Source organism: Gobius niger (assembly GCF_951799975.1).
Source record: "Gobius niger genome assembly, chromosome: 14".
Classification (NCBI taxonomy): domain Eukaryota; kingdom Metazoa; phylum Chordata; class Actinopteri; order Gobiiformes; family Gobiidae; genus Gobius; species Gobius niger.
This window is the reverse complement of record NC_136865.1, coordinates 28,095,519-28,110,544: the sequence shown is the minus strand read 5'-3', so window position 1 is coordinate 28,110,544 and position 15,026 is coordinate 28,095,519. Positions and strand designations below refer to the sequence as shown.

Below are 15,026 nucleotides of genomic sequence, written 5' to 3'. Positions count from 1 at the left end.
ATATTGTGAGGCGTAATGATACGAGGAGTAAAACGTCCGCGCAGTAACTCCTAAAGGTTATTGACGGAAGTGAGCGGGGGAAGTCTTTAGGAGTTACTACGCGGACGCTGTGCTCCTCGTATCATTACGCCTCACAATATAGTCCCCCTTTTTATTTGCTTATAAAATCGACACGTTACATTTCTGTGTAAATATACTTCGCATGAAAACACTTCACGTAACTTTATTTAAATAGGGAACACGTGGAAGAGCTTGGTAGCTTCTATCGTGAGCTTTTTCGGAGCTATGTCACATATGGGAGAGGCTGCGTATGTGCTCCGTTTGCGTGACAGAGCGCGCGGACAATGACCAGACGGGGATATATTAACTCGACTAAAGTGAGGTAAGAACATATCTTAGTATATAAAAACGGTGGCCTATTCCTTTAAGTCCAAGACCGTAAAGTTTAGAGCCTGTGGGAGCTAAAGTGGAGATTTTTGTTGCAAGATCTGAACGGTGCACATTTTCTCCAGTTAGCTTTACCCAAATGTAAAGGCTTCTTGAAAAAAAAAGCATCTAAATAGCGACAAAAGTGAGAAGAAAATGCATCAAAAGAGTGACACAAAGTGATGACAACACAGCAACAAAATAAGGAAAACGATCCATTTAGATCAGTTTTGTAGGTCTTATCTTTCAAATGAGGCGTTACTCTGGCCTATAGGCTGTAAGTCGAAAAGCTTTTAGATTTGGGTAAAGCTGAACTGGGGAAAATGCACTCAGTTAAGGCCCTACAACAGGCCCTAAAGATTTGTAATGCATGTTTTGTCTTTGGCTGAAACCATCTCCCATAAATGAAATGACTGTATTTGCTCCACATTGTCACCTTTCGTGCTACACGTGGATACCAAACTGTCGATGTTTCACTTGATATGGAGAGATGAGGAGCTGTTGTAGTTCCATCCATTCATCCATCCATCCATCCATCCATCCATCCATCCATCCATCCATCCATCCATCCATCCATCCACTTTCTTCGCTTTATCCGGGGCCAGGTCTGAGCAGAGATGCCCAGATCCACACACACCTCCTCCAGCTGTTCTGAGGGGACCCCGAGGCGACACCAGGCCACCTCGGAGACATAGTCCCTCCAGCGTGTCCTGGGTCTTCCACGAGGGCTTGTCCCAATAGGATACTCCGAGCTCCTCCCGAGAAACTGAGCTCCTCACCCGACCTGCGAAGGAAGCTCATTTCGGCCGCTTGTATTCGCGATCTTGTCCTTCTGGTCATTACCCAAATCTCAAGACCATAGGTGAGGGTGGGAACGTAGCTCGATCGGTAAAACGAGAGCCTTGCCTGACTGGAGACTGTTGTAGTAAATCTCCACCAAAGTGTAATAAAAAAGCAAAGAGAGAGCTTGGTCAGTTTATTACTCTGACATCAAAACTAAGATGTTCAGGGAGAAAAGTAGCAATAATCTCAACCTGCAGCTTCATTGAAAGTATCACTCATGTAATGTAAAGTCTGCAACACATGAAGGCGCCTTTTGACAGATGATGTTCCATAACTGTTTGCCAGCTCTTGTCTCCACTGTGCGCACATTCAGAGACTGACTTGTAGCCATGGCCAAAGTCTGTCACAGTGAATTTCAGGCTCTGGACATTGTGAGTTTGATTGAAGCCACAGCGCCGCTTGCTTGTGTTTTTTTATTTCCACGGTAAAATGAAAGAGAAAGACAGATTGCAGCTGAGAGGATGGCTCACGTTCTGCGGCCAGTTTTCTTTAACATCAGACACGGCTCGGCGTCTGTCACAGCTCGTCGACGATTCTTTAATCTTCGAGTAAAAACGGCAGCCCATCCCGACCACTTCCTTCATACAAAAGACCAATCACTCTAAAAGAAACGAGCCGACTTGTTTCCTGACATGTTTGCAATCATGGACGTCTGTAGGAGTTTCCTTTATTCATTGTTGTCTAAAGGCAACAAGCAGCGACGTCACGGGAAGAAGCTCAGATCTTCAAGGACAATAAAGAGCAGCAACGAGATTAAACGTGCGACAGCAGAGGACACGGAGGAGAAATCCAACTGAACCAACTCTTTTAACACGATTGAGGATCTGACAAGGACAGTGCTCGAAATTTCACACAGTTCCAACCAAGGCACCTTCAGAGCTGTGCAGGAAACATCTCTTTTATATGAACTGAATAGTCATTTGCATAACACTGCACTAGAAGTGGTCATTGTCCAGTCAAACCTCATAACAACAAGCTGTCACACACTCTCCGGATCTCATCCCATCCACAGAAACTAATGGAACTGTTTCTCCCTTTTCAAAGCCGAAAAACGATCTGAAAAACACCAACTACTAACTTTTAACCCGAGATAATACCTACCAACTACTTACAACCGTCTAGTCCTTTGCCAAGAGTTTCATGAGCGGTCTCTTGAACCTTAAACTGAGTGGTCACAGGCTGTAAGAATGAAGAAGCTGTATACACTCCGCTCATATTTCATCAATAACCTACTGGACTAATAAAAGAACAGAACTTAGCCCATATAGTTCAAGAGCATGACAAGTCCATTGCATGACTGCACTGGTGTCGTTTCAGGAAGCAGATATCCCACTGGTGCTTTAAAGCTACTCTAAGTGATCCTGTTTTGCCGGTCCGGCACTGTTGCATTCCCATCAAGCGCCACTAGATGCGCCACCATATGCGCCACACTTAACAACAAGCAGAAGACGCAGCAACAGTTAGCGGCTAACAGTTTAGCATTATGACAGAAGTTTACAGAAAGATGGTGAACTGACCGATGTGATGTGATGTGACCGACCTGATGCAGCTGAAATCCTCCTGTTTATTAATCCAATATCTACAGGAGCTGGGAGGTCTTTTACCTCCTCATGATCACAAAGCAAAGCAGCACCGGAGGAGAGGCTGAGGCGTTCTGAGGCGCTGAAGGGTTGTGGGAAAAAAAGTTCTGCGTTGTAAACTTAGTTCTAATTGGAAATATTATGTTCTAAATGTAAATGAAAGTTGCAGTTTAGCAAATAAATGCAAGTCTCAAAATGTTTACTTTGTACAGATCTTATTTATGCTGATAAATGTGTGTTTCACACAAGATTAATGAGATTTCCGTATCTCATTGAATGCAATCAGAGCAGGATGTAAAGTGTGGAGGGGAGTGAGGGGGTGACGGGGGAGGAGGTGGTGGTGGAGCAGAGTTCACTCCTCCACCTTAAAAAAATTCAAAAACACATCACTTAAGGCAGCTTTAACTTCGAATTAACTATTTCGCTTCATTGTGAAATGAATTGACAGATAAGATCTTGTATTGCACCAAAAGGATTCACCAACACACTCTTCTCCCATGTTATGCTAAATCCCGCTTTTTTGCTGGAGCTAGCTCAGATTTCTTAAGGGGCTTTTGCAAAAGGTCAGTTAGCAAACGGCAAAAAACTGGGCAGTAAAACATCTGTAGCGAACAACAAAATCTCTAAACCTTCTAGTTTAGACTTTCATGAACATGTTCGGCACTTCGAGCAATGTTTCTTCCTGCTGTTAAAACTTCATTGCACTTATACACTTTCTCAAACCAAGCAGCTCTATGTCTCAGAACAAAACATCTAATGCATAAATTGAACTCGGCTAAGGACATATTAGTGAATTTTCATGATAAACGATATGAACAAGCCTGCGGTGCCATAACATAGTACATAAATATAAAGAAAAGAACTCCCTCTACACTTAAACTTTCTGTCAGTGATTTAGAACCAGCTCCACCTTTATTCTCCTCTGGCTCCCCCCTGAGCCGCAAAAAATATTATGCACCAAAATTGAAAAATGAAAGATTTATTCAACACCACAGCTGCAATGTCCTGTTAAAGACCTTGGGCAGCAAAAATGATTAGTGGGTTGTAGGAAAGTAATTTTGAAAACCCTTTTTTTGGAGATTTTTGGACACGCTGCAGAATATTTATTGAAAACATCGTCGGATTAGGTTAGCTATTATATAAAAGCTCCTAAACAATCACAGTCTGACAAGTGAGTGTGTTTTGAGTAAAGAGAAAGCGTTGAGATACTGCAGCTGTGTGTGGGATTTCTCATGCTTTACAAGGAGCCGAGTCATTTCAAAGAGCTCTTCAAAAGACCGGCTCGTCTTCATGTTGATATTCTTTATGACGCCAGCCGGAAACCTCTTATCACCTGACAGGAGCCTTTATATTCAACAAAAAGAGGCTACAACTGTCGGCAAACTCCTTTTTAGTGCTAAAAGCCTGCTCTGAAAAGCGTAATCTAGAAATAAGTCACATTTCCTGGATTTGAGAAGGTTAATTAGAATAAATCTACAAGTGGAGCAGGAATGTTTGCACTTAAAGAGGAGAGATAGTTTGTTAGTTATGATTAGGAACAGGAGCAGATATGAAGTTATGCTTCACTCACACAGATCTTACACATGTTTTTAAAAACTAGAAGGCTTTCAAATGTCGTAACACACTGACATATAGGCTGTAAGCTCTCTTGGCAAAAACACTAATAATAATGGCTAATGGCTTACACTTCAAACACTGTCATTATACTGGTACTTTAACGATACTTGGTTTTTTCGAGTTTTACGAACGGAAATTTTTATATATTTGCTTTCAATACTTTTATTTTTTGATACCGGCAGTACCTAAAGTTTTCTTTTTTGGTACCATAGACACAGACGGCATCTCGTCATAGAAGGGGGCGTGGCCTCGCCGAGGGGGAAAAATAGAATCTTTTGGGAAACACAATTTTTCACTTTGTTGAGCCATTTTCTGGTGGAACATGAACTTATATATCAGATAAAAATAAAGTCAAGTGTAAATCGGATATTTTCTCACAGCAGATTGTTCAATAGAAGTGAAAAAACAGCAGTTGCAGCTAGCACTAGCTAACGTTAGCATTAGCTCATTTATGGGCTGTTGAACCACTTTGCTCCTCTCCATGTCTTTGTATCATTATTTAGTATAAACTATATTCATAATTCAGCATTTGTTAAAGTAGTTTTTGAATAATTGCGGCCCTGCTTTATCTGGGGCCGCGACCTGGCCCCAGATAAAGCGGAAGAAAATGGATGGATGGATGGATAGATTTTTTTCAAAATTGTTTTCCCCCTTAACTCTTTTCAAACATGACCATATGTGGGCGATTCCAGAGATGCCGTCTGTATCTATACTGGTATTGTTTAACTGTACCCAGCCTTAATCACTACATATTCAGTGATGGTACTGCTATTGTAGCCATCGGCACCTCCGACCACCACTAACTACTCACTCACACTCTCACTCATTCTGGACTATTGTACATGTTTTTAGTGGTTGGGGAGACCGGAGTCACTGGATGAAGTAAGGAAGTGCTTTATGGTCATTGTACAACAACATAATGTTCAGGTGTTAGTCCTGAGCTGCTGCCACTGTGGGTCAACCTGACCATGACCTTGGAGGACGGGGAAACTGTAGCACCTGGAGGAAACCTGGCTGCCCTCTGTCTCCACTGAAATGGTGCCCCGGCTCCTGGGTTTGTCCCTGTTTCAGAGCGTGGTGTCCTGCATTGGTCAGCTCCACCTCCTCCTTCCTCTTTCTCCTCCTGCAGCTCTCTCCGCTCCACAACAGTCTTTCACCATCTCCTCGTTTGTCCCTTTTTTGTTTCCTGTAGCTCCTCTTGTGACGCCTCCTCTGTGCTGCAGGTGTGGGGGCTCTTGGTGCCTCTTCAGTGTCTCAGAAGAAGACATTTGTTGGTCTCAAATTAGTGGACAAGCTAGCATTTTTGTTTACCTTTAAGAAACTGCTTTCCTCAAAACCCTTTTTGACTCTCAAAATAAACAAATCCACCAAACCTTCACAAACACACAGCAAAGACGTACCAAAGTATCCAGAAAAACAATGTGGAACAGAAACCACAAATGCAGTTTGCAGAAAAAGCCAAAAATATTCAGCTATGAAATCATCTTAGGGCCCTAACAAGTAGGTTTATCCTGCAACCGTTAACGGTGACTGATATGGGGTTTCACATGGACTCTCTTGGGGAAGGGGCCTCTTCTACATGGACACAGCTGGTCTCTATCAGCCTCTCTGCGAAAACCAACCTTTACTTCAGCCTATCATCTTTAAGGATACGCCCTGTACGTACCTCATTTACATAAAGTGATATGAACCACTGTATACCATTATTCTGTGTGCACATGCTCTGTACTCTTCACCCAGTAAATATTCTCTACTCCACGTTACGGGTCTCGAGTCTTCCTTTCTCACCATGATTTCAAGCTGTACCAGGAGAGAGGGAGCTTCCTGTTTTCACATCGCCAAGAACATGCAGACTCCACAGAAAGGCCCCTCCGGCTGGGAACGGAACCCGGGACCTTCTATCTGTGAAGCACCAGCGCCAACCCCTGCACCACTGTGGATTCGGATATGCATGGGTGGAGAAAATAACTCTAGCCCTAAACCTAACCCTAGGATGGCAGATAACAGGTTAACTTGACTATAATATTATGAATCTTGAAGCCTCGGCTGCTTCTGTCAAACTGAAGCAAACGCTGCGAGACGCGCTGCTGAAAAGTGGAGACTATAAACCAGCTGCTGTACGTCTGCTCAGGGAAAGTCCTTGGCCCAAAAACAGAAGGAAAGTCCTGCTCCGTCCCTGGTTACAGAAAGAGAGAGAGAGAGAGAAGCTGCTGGCTGCCTCTGCATCTGTGACACATCCCACTTGAGCTCCGCGGACCTACAAACCTTATACATTTCTCCATGTGTTTCGGCGCTTGCATAATTGAAGGGCACGTTAGGACTGGCCCGGAGTGACATCGACCTTATCCGTTCAAAAGCGTGACTCAGCGGCAGAGCGGGACACTGTCTCCGCCCGTAGACAGCGAGGCGCACTGTCCTGATGAGATGTGACAAGGCCCCAATGTTCAAAATTTTATCACAGATCGGAGCTGAAAGAGGCCAATGCCAAAGCGGCGGGACGGCGGGAGGAGGGCAGACGCCGGGGAGGTGCGCTCGGTTAACCCAAAAACCTACATAGAGGGACGGGAGTAAAGGATTGGACGGGATATGGTCGTCCTCTGCGTCCTCTGCTCCCACATCAGCCAGCTACGTCTCTTCACTGTCCAATCTCCATCCGGAAACTCCAAAATCACTCTTGTCGTTTTAAAACAGTTCTAAGTATCTTGTTTACCTTAATAAATCCTTTCCCTAGTCCCTCTGGGGTCTTTCATCACCTCCACTTGACTGCCACCGGACCGGAGTCACCAATACACACTAATGGAATCACGAAGAAGAAGCTAACAGGCTAACGGGCAAAGCTAACTGTGGGCTAGCGTCACTTTAAACAGTATTTACAGCCAAGTTTGAGTGAAAAAAATTATCTCCATTGTGTAATTGGATATACAATTATCCCTCTCTTCCTGCAATTCTGCTTATGGCCTCTAGGGGCAAGAGTTACTTAGTACTGCTTTAAAGGATACTGGGGAAATCATTTATTTTTGTCTGAGCTGAGATTTGTATAAAAAGTCATGAATCGGCTCCTTTTATTTAGCGTCTTTGAGTGTCGAGAAAATCGCTTTACAAATAAAATGTATTATTATTATTCATTATTATTCCAAAAATCTAATGAAATCGAAAAATATACGATTTTTTTTGTATTAATTTTTGTGCCATATCATGCAGCCCATTCAGCAGCTGCTCTTGCTAAAGTTAATGTGTGTTTTAAGACTCACAAATCACAATTAGGCCTAATGACGCGCGTGTTGAATCAGGCTGAATATTTATGGATTAAAGCAGAACTAAGTAACTTGTTTACCTTAATAAATCCTTTTCGTTGTCCCTCTGGGGGTAATACAAGTATTATTGGGGGTCTTTCATCCCCCCCTGGTGTCTCTGGACAGAAAACCACAATTGCAACTTGACTGCTACCGGACCAGAGCCACCAATACACACTAATGGATTCACAAAGAAGAAGCTAACAGGCTAACGGGCAACGCTAACTGTGAGCTTAAACAGTTAAAGAGCATTTACAGCCAAGTTTGAGTGAAAAAAAAAAAAAATCCATTGTGTAATTGTAATTGTACAATATCCCTTTGTCCCTTTGTCTTTTCTGTCAGCGTAGTATTTACTCTCACGGACAATTAAAGGGTAAAAAAACACAACATGCTACGACACCTGCAACAATGGCGCTTATGGCCTCTGGGGGCAGGAGTTACTTAGTACTGCTTTAAAGAACTCCCAAAGGGCACAATACACGGCCACCAGGTGGAGCTGTTTCCCCAATAATGAGCCTTGACAGAGGGGAGGAAAGTGCGGGTGTTCATGATTAATCAAACCATGTTCCATCAGAGAGTCATGGACAAATAAATAAACAATGTCACAACTGACTTTAAGGAGAAACTAGTCGATATTTCACTGGGGGGGGAAAAGTATAGTGTAAGATGTGCAAAATGACATCAAACACAGTTAATCCGTGATCGTTTGATAAAGCAACCAATTAATTGATAAAAGAAATGGAATTATTTAAGCTCTACTGAAAGACCTTTCTGAAGTAAACTGACTTTGACGCACTGGCTCCAAACTCTTACATCTACTTTTATGAAATATAGTTTGTTTCCCGCCTTTGGTCAGGAATGAAGATGAGCACGCTTCCGTTTTTTGTTCTTAAATGGTTATGTTTCTTACAATGAAGCTCAAGTGCGAGAAGAAAACAAATGCACGATAGTATTCCATTGCATTGAGGCACATTATTCATTCATATTCAAGTTCCGAGTGAGCTCCCGCCCCCCCAGTGTCGAGAAACAAAACCCTGCAGACCTCGCAGTGGCCCTCAGTTCGTTTTGTTGTGTTCGTTTTGTTTTGTAAATGACCCGACGCTCGGTTTCATTAACTGCAAAGGACGATGTTCCAGTTCTGCCGCTGCTGTCGGAGTTCATTCTTCGCTTCGCTCCGGTGACTTTTCATATCTCACTGCTGCGAAATCTCAAAAAATCAGCCGCATGAAAAGCCGAGCAACAAAACAAAACGAGCCACAGAGGAACAGCGATGCAGGGTTCAGTGGACTCGTGATGTAACGGGGAGGGTGTTTTCACATCACGCAAAAATACAAATAGAGTCAAAAATGTGGAGCAAAGACACTACATATGCTTTAATGCAAACACCCCGGCGTCCATTACGGCTCCATTTTGCCTTGTTAGTGATCGCAGCTGCGTTCAGTCTAAAGTGAGGAAGTTTTGGAGACAGAGGGGGAGCTGTCATGTCCATCACTGTCTGCTCTTCAGAGACTCCCGGCCTGTAGGACAATGATGACTGTGGAGATTTGCACCGAGGGCGAAGGGCGCGGGGGTCAGGCGCAGGGGGACGGGGCTTTTTCAAACACTGCTCATGAAACCATCTGCAGTGCAAACAACACCGAGCTGCGCGCATCTGTTTGGGCGCCGAACAGCGGAGCGTAGGCGGGGGTCCACACACTACAGCGATGATTTCAGATTCAAACACAAGGTGGACATGACATAGGGCTGCACAATATCGTATCACTAGAATTATCGTATCGTGATATTAGGTGATATCGCGAGCAGCCACTATGTATCACAACATCACTAAAGCCTTCATCTGACTGAGATCGACATTTTTTTGGCAAACTCAGCCAAAAACAAACAATGCATTGAACGTATGAATGTGTAAAATATCAGTTTTAGTTAACCCCTTAACTCCCACCTGAACCGAGCACATTTTCTCCAGTTTGGCTTTACCCCCAGTCCAAAAGCTTCTGGAAAAAAGCTGTGAAAATAGCAAACAAAACTGAGACGAAAACAATGATGGAAATGTGACAAAAAAGTGACGAAAAATGTATGAAAAAGTGGCAAAAATGTCACAAAAATGTCACAAGAAATTGACAAAAAATTGCCAAAAAATTGACCAAAAATTGGATTCAAAAAATGACCAAAAATTGATTAAAAAATTGAAGAAAAAATGAATGAAAAATTGGGGCCTGTTTGCATATTTTTTTAAGTCCTGGGCAGGAGTTATTTCACTTTTTAAGCTGTTTTACCTGAAGCTAGTTCCAGCTCAATTGTTTATTGTTACTATGGAAACAGTTGCAGTGGAGTGATATCCACCTTATTCTGCCCCGCCCACTTTTGCCTCTTTTTGGTTCGAGTAATCGAGTATTCACCCAGACCATGGAATACGCTGATGACGTCACAGCTCTACCTCCGGGTCCGCAGATCTGCGAGAAACTACAAAAAAACTCTTTAACCTCTTAACCCCCGCCTGAACTGAGCACATTTTCTACAGCGTCTGGACTGGAGAGGAACAGGGTAATACTTCATTTGAAAGCTAAAACTGATCATATTTTTTTGTCTTGTCTTGTTTTTGCCACTTTGTCGTCGATATTTCATTGCTTTTTTTGTTGTGTTTTCGTCACATTTTCGTCCTTTTTTTTTGACACGTTTTCGCCGTGTTCTTGACACTTTATTGTCGTGTTTTGTCGCGTTTTCATCATCGTTTTCCGCCGCTATTTTGAGGTTGTCCTTTTAAAGCTTTAATCTGCTCAGCTCAGGTGGAGGTTAAGGGGTTAATATCACAATCAATATTCCTGAAACTCAACAGAGAGTTACTGAACATACTTATTTATCAGGCCCATTAGCCAAGTAATATTTCATCCGGGGTTAGCGGAGAAAAATGCTAACGCCGCAGCAGCTACGCTAACCCCGGAAGCACCGACTTTAGTAAATATTACTTTTTTAGCGGCATTTTTGGCTAATGAGTCTGAGAAATAAGTAGGTTCAGTAACTCTCCGTTGAGTTTTAAGAGTTTTTTTTTATGTTTTTTTCTCGCATATCGGTCTGCTAGTACCCAGAAGCGGAAGTCGTGACGTATGTTGAAGTGTATATGGTCAAAGCAGTGAAAACTTCATCTGAGTGCGTTAAGCTGAGTTTTAACCCGCACCACACCTTTACTTGAGCTTGGAACCTTAAAACCAGTTCTTTCCCACAACCAAAAGCTCATTTTCGAAGTAAGTTTGTGTAGAATTGAGAAACTTAGTACCATCTTCTGTGACGTGTGCCATCAACAAGGAGCCTGAGGGGTCGCACTTTGGGCACCGCTGTTCACTTTCAAACTGCTCGGTAATACCCTCAAGGTAAGGGTGACTTGGAGGGTCATTTACCAATCCTTTGCTCATGTGCAAAACGAGTAGCACGTGCAAAAGTGGCCCATGCAGCAGCCCAGTCCTTTGAGCAGCATCCTCTCATTTACACATCAGATTTGGGCCGTTTCAAATGATTAATTAGCTGCAGCGTGACGTGTCAAATTTTTGTCATTTTTTCGTCCATTTTCTGTATTTTTTTGTCTCATTTTTGTCATTTTTTTGTCATATTTTAATCATTTTTTTTGGTCATTTTTTGGTCACATTTTTGTCATTTTTCCGTCAATTTTTCTGTATTTTTTGTCACATTTTTGTCATTTTTTTTTGTCAATTTTTTATCCATTTTTTGTCAATTTCTTGTGACATTTTTGTGACATTTTTGCCACTTTTTCATACATTTTTCGTCACTTTTTTGTCAATGTTTTCTCACTTTTTTGTCACATTTCCATCATTGTTTTCGTGCAAAAGTGGCCCGTGCAGCAGCCCAGTCCTTTGAGCAGCGTCCTCTCATTTACACATCAGATTTGGGCCATTTCAAATGATTAATTAGCTGCAGCGTGACCGCGAAACAGTGCGTTTTATCTCCCAGCTCGCACTCGCTGTTCAGCCCCCGTCGCTGTCCGTGGTGCTGAACCGCTGTCGCCCGACGCCGTGAAAGGTTTAACCGGCGCGGCATTGAAGGATGGGGCAGAGTTTCCCCTCGGAGATACGCGTCTTTGTGATTCTAATTCCCTATTTAGATGCAAACCCCTCGCACAAGGAAACCACCGCACGTTCACACGCAGGAAATGGGTTTTGCCAAATGAGACAATGGACAAACGCAGCACCATCGTGTGGGGTTGACGAGAGTTAGAGACAGACAACTTAAACGCCATCGTCGAAATGACATGGGAAACAAAAGAAGTTGCAGTATTTGGAAACTTGAAACTATGAAGACAAACACAAGGCTAATATTACACGAAATCATAAATATCAAGACTGAAACTGAAACCTGAAAACACGCAATGCCTTATACCCAAATAAAAACATTAACTTAAAGTAAAATATTTTTTCCACAGCAAAAGTTGATAACTACACCTTATTCAGCCTTAATAAATGATGAGTTAGCACTTAATTCATCCGGAACAATCCATTAGTAAAGTGTAACTAACACTTAATAACTACTTCACAACGAATAAGTGAAGTATGTGAAGAAGTATCATCATGAGTTAGGCAGTAAAGTAGTTATTAAGTGTTCGTCAACAGAGGCGGGTAGTACTCAGTTACATTTACTCAAGTACATGTACTTTTGAGCGTAGTTTTATCATATGGTACTTTTTGGTTCTGCGTGAATAAAATAATGAAGTATCTGAGTAAAAATAATTGTTACTTTTTCCACTGCGAGTAAATATTAAAACGCCGAATGCCTCATTTAAAAAAAATATATATATATGTAGATTATCTCGAGCACTTTATTCTTTAGAATTATGTCGTTTTTTTCCGTATTTTCTCCCATTTTCTTAAAATTTTCTTTGTAAATATCACGATTTTTATCACGACAACATGATATATAATAATAATAATAATAATAACAGCTTAAACTTGTATTGCCCTTTACAAGCCTGTATTACAAAGTCTCTCAAAGCGCCACACTGTCGTCATTATTCAGTCACTCCATACTCGGTGGTGCTGCTGCTGCCACCACGAGGGCGGTGGCACAGTGGTTAGCACTCTCGCTTCACAGCTAGAAGGTCTAGGGTTCGATTCCCACCAGGGAGGGGAGAACATGCACGGGGTTTACATGTTCTGTGTCTGCGTAGGTTTCCTCCGGGTACTCCGGTTTCCCCTATCACTAAAAACATGTACAATAGGCCAGGATGAATGATGTGAGTGAATGTATGGAGGTGTCAGAGGGTCCGTTGGCGCAGACGTGTGCAGTCGCGACGGCGCTTCTGTCAGTCTCCCCCAGGGGAAACTGAAGCTACAAACGTCGTTTACCATCACCGAGTGTGGAGTGAATGTACAAGTCTCATGTAAAGCGCTTTGTGACCATGTCTGTGAATATATAAATATAGATAAAGATCGTCTTCTTCTACTATTGTGGCCACAGCTGCCCAGGGGTAGACTGACAGAAGCGAGGTAACCAGTCTGCGCCCCTCCCACCATCACCACTCACTCTCACACCACATTCAGCCCAGGCTTCCTGGTGTTTCCCAAACGGTCCCATCCAAGCACCGCCCAGGCCCGTCCCTGAGCTCTGAGATCTGACGGGATCGGGCAGAGCAAAGGCGCATTTAATGTTTTGATTCACACAATTCATGTCGTCATTGAAAATAAATCTGACATTTTTTGCTAAAAACAGTTACTCGGTTACTTACAGTACTCAAGTAACATTTACTCCAAGTACTTTTTTACTTTTACTTGAGTGAAATCATTTCAAAGTAACGTTACTTCAGTAAATACTTTGCATACCCTATACCCACCTCTGCTCGTCACACTTCACTAATGAATTATTCATGAATTAAGTGTCAACTCATCATTTATTGAGGCTAAATTGATTTTTTCAGTTCACCTGCAGTGTCTCGCCTTCAAATAACCACAATTAACTCGATATTTACTCCACAAACGTAATTTCAACCGCAATACTTGCCACGAAGAAGAAAGAGAAAAAAGCAATGTGATATTTTCCCCAAATCGTGCAGCGCTCCTGTCATCTTTTTTCACGTTCATTAATGCGCCCCGTTTGCCCCTCCACGTGCCGCTGGGATCTCTCTCTCTCTCTCCCTCTCCCCCCCTCCCTCTCTCTCTCTCGTTAGTCTAAACTATACGCTGGCGTTTTGAGCGCGCATCACCCGAAATGCGCCACAGTAATCTAATCACCGCGAGGCGCATTCCTCCAGTGCCCGAACGCGCTGCGCACTCACTCGTAAATAAAAAAAATAAAATAAAAAAAAACCCGAAACGCCGTCCCTGATTGTCGGACACGTGCGCACCAAGTCGTAACCTCCCCGCGCCCAATTACCGAGACACTTGTGCGTAAGAAGAAGTGCGGTAAACACAATGGGGAGGAATGGAGACGTGCTTACCCTGGCTGGGGGAGGACGCAGAGGCAGCGGCACGAGCTTCTTCTCTTCTCTCTTCACGTCTTTACGTTTCCTTCAGCGCGAGCGAGAGAGAGCGGGAGAGAGGGGGGCGCGCGCTCCGTTACTGGCTCCAGCCCGTTCGGCACTGCGGAGGATCGCCTCAATGGGCACGGCTGCATAGTTTGGGAGGTGGGACCGTGCGTGTGTAGCGGGGAGGGCGGGAGCGGAGAGAGAGGGAGAGGGAGGGGGGGGGATACTGGTGATGTAGCGGCAGCGGGAGCACGTAGGGGCCGCATGGTTTTGGAGAGAGGGGGGGTGGCAGAGAGAGAGAGAGAGAGAGATAGGGGGGAGGGAGAGAGAAATAAAGAGTAAGAGAGTGAGTGTGAGAGAAAGAGAGACACACAGAGGGAGTGAGGCTGCCAAAGTTAACGCTTTAACTCCCGATTATTACAAAATAATGAACGTACTGACTGTGGAGCCACCGCAACACTCTTGTGCACTGCCTGACCAGAAAACATACTTCATTTACCGACACCTAATATAGAACCAAACAGAAAATCGCTTTATAGTATGGCGTGCTCGTTAAGTATTAGTAAGGTGTATAAGCATTAGTAATCTGTTTGAGGCTTGTGTTAAGGTTAGGGTTAACCTCTTAACTCCCGCCTGAACCGAGAGGATCTTTTTCCTCACGTCATCAGATTTGTTTTCCATCATTCAACTCATTTTTGTAACGTTTTTGCCATTTTTTTTGTCATTTTTTGTCAAATTTTTGTCATTTTTTCGTCTCATTTTTAATCATTTTTTTTGGTCATTTTTTAATGAAATTTTTGT

At 43.2% G+C, this 15,026-nt stretch overlaps 1 protein-coding gene across 1 annotated transcript in view; it reads right to left on the bottom strand.

Moving 5' to 3' along the window:
- LOC306973925 (voltage-dependent calcium channel gamma-7 subunit-like) overlaps positions 1–14,237 on the bottom strand; it is a 67,893-nt gene extending 53,656 nt beyond the window's left edge. The window contains exon 1 of the mRNA XM_079571014.1: positions 14,199–14,237. The gene's annotated coding sequence lies outside the window, so the exon portion shown is untranslated. The remainder of the gene's footprint in view (positions 1–14,198) is intronic.
- Between the last annotated feature and the right edge of the window lie 789 nt (positions 14,238–15,026).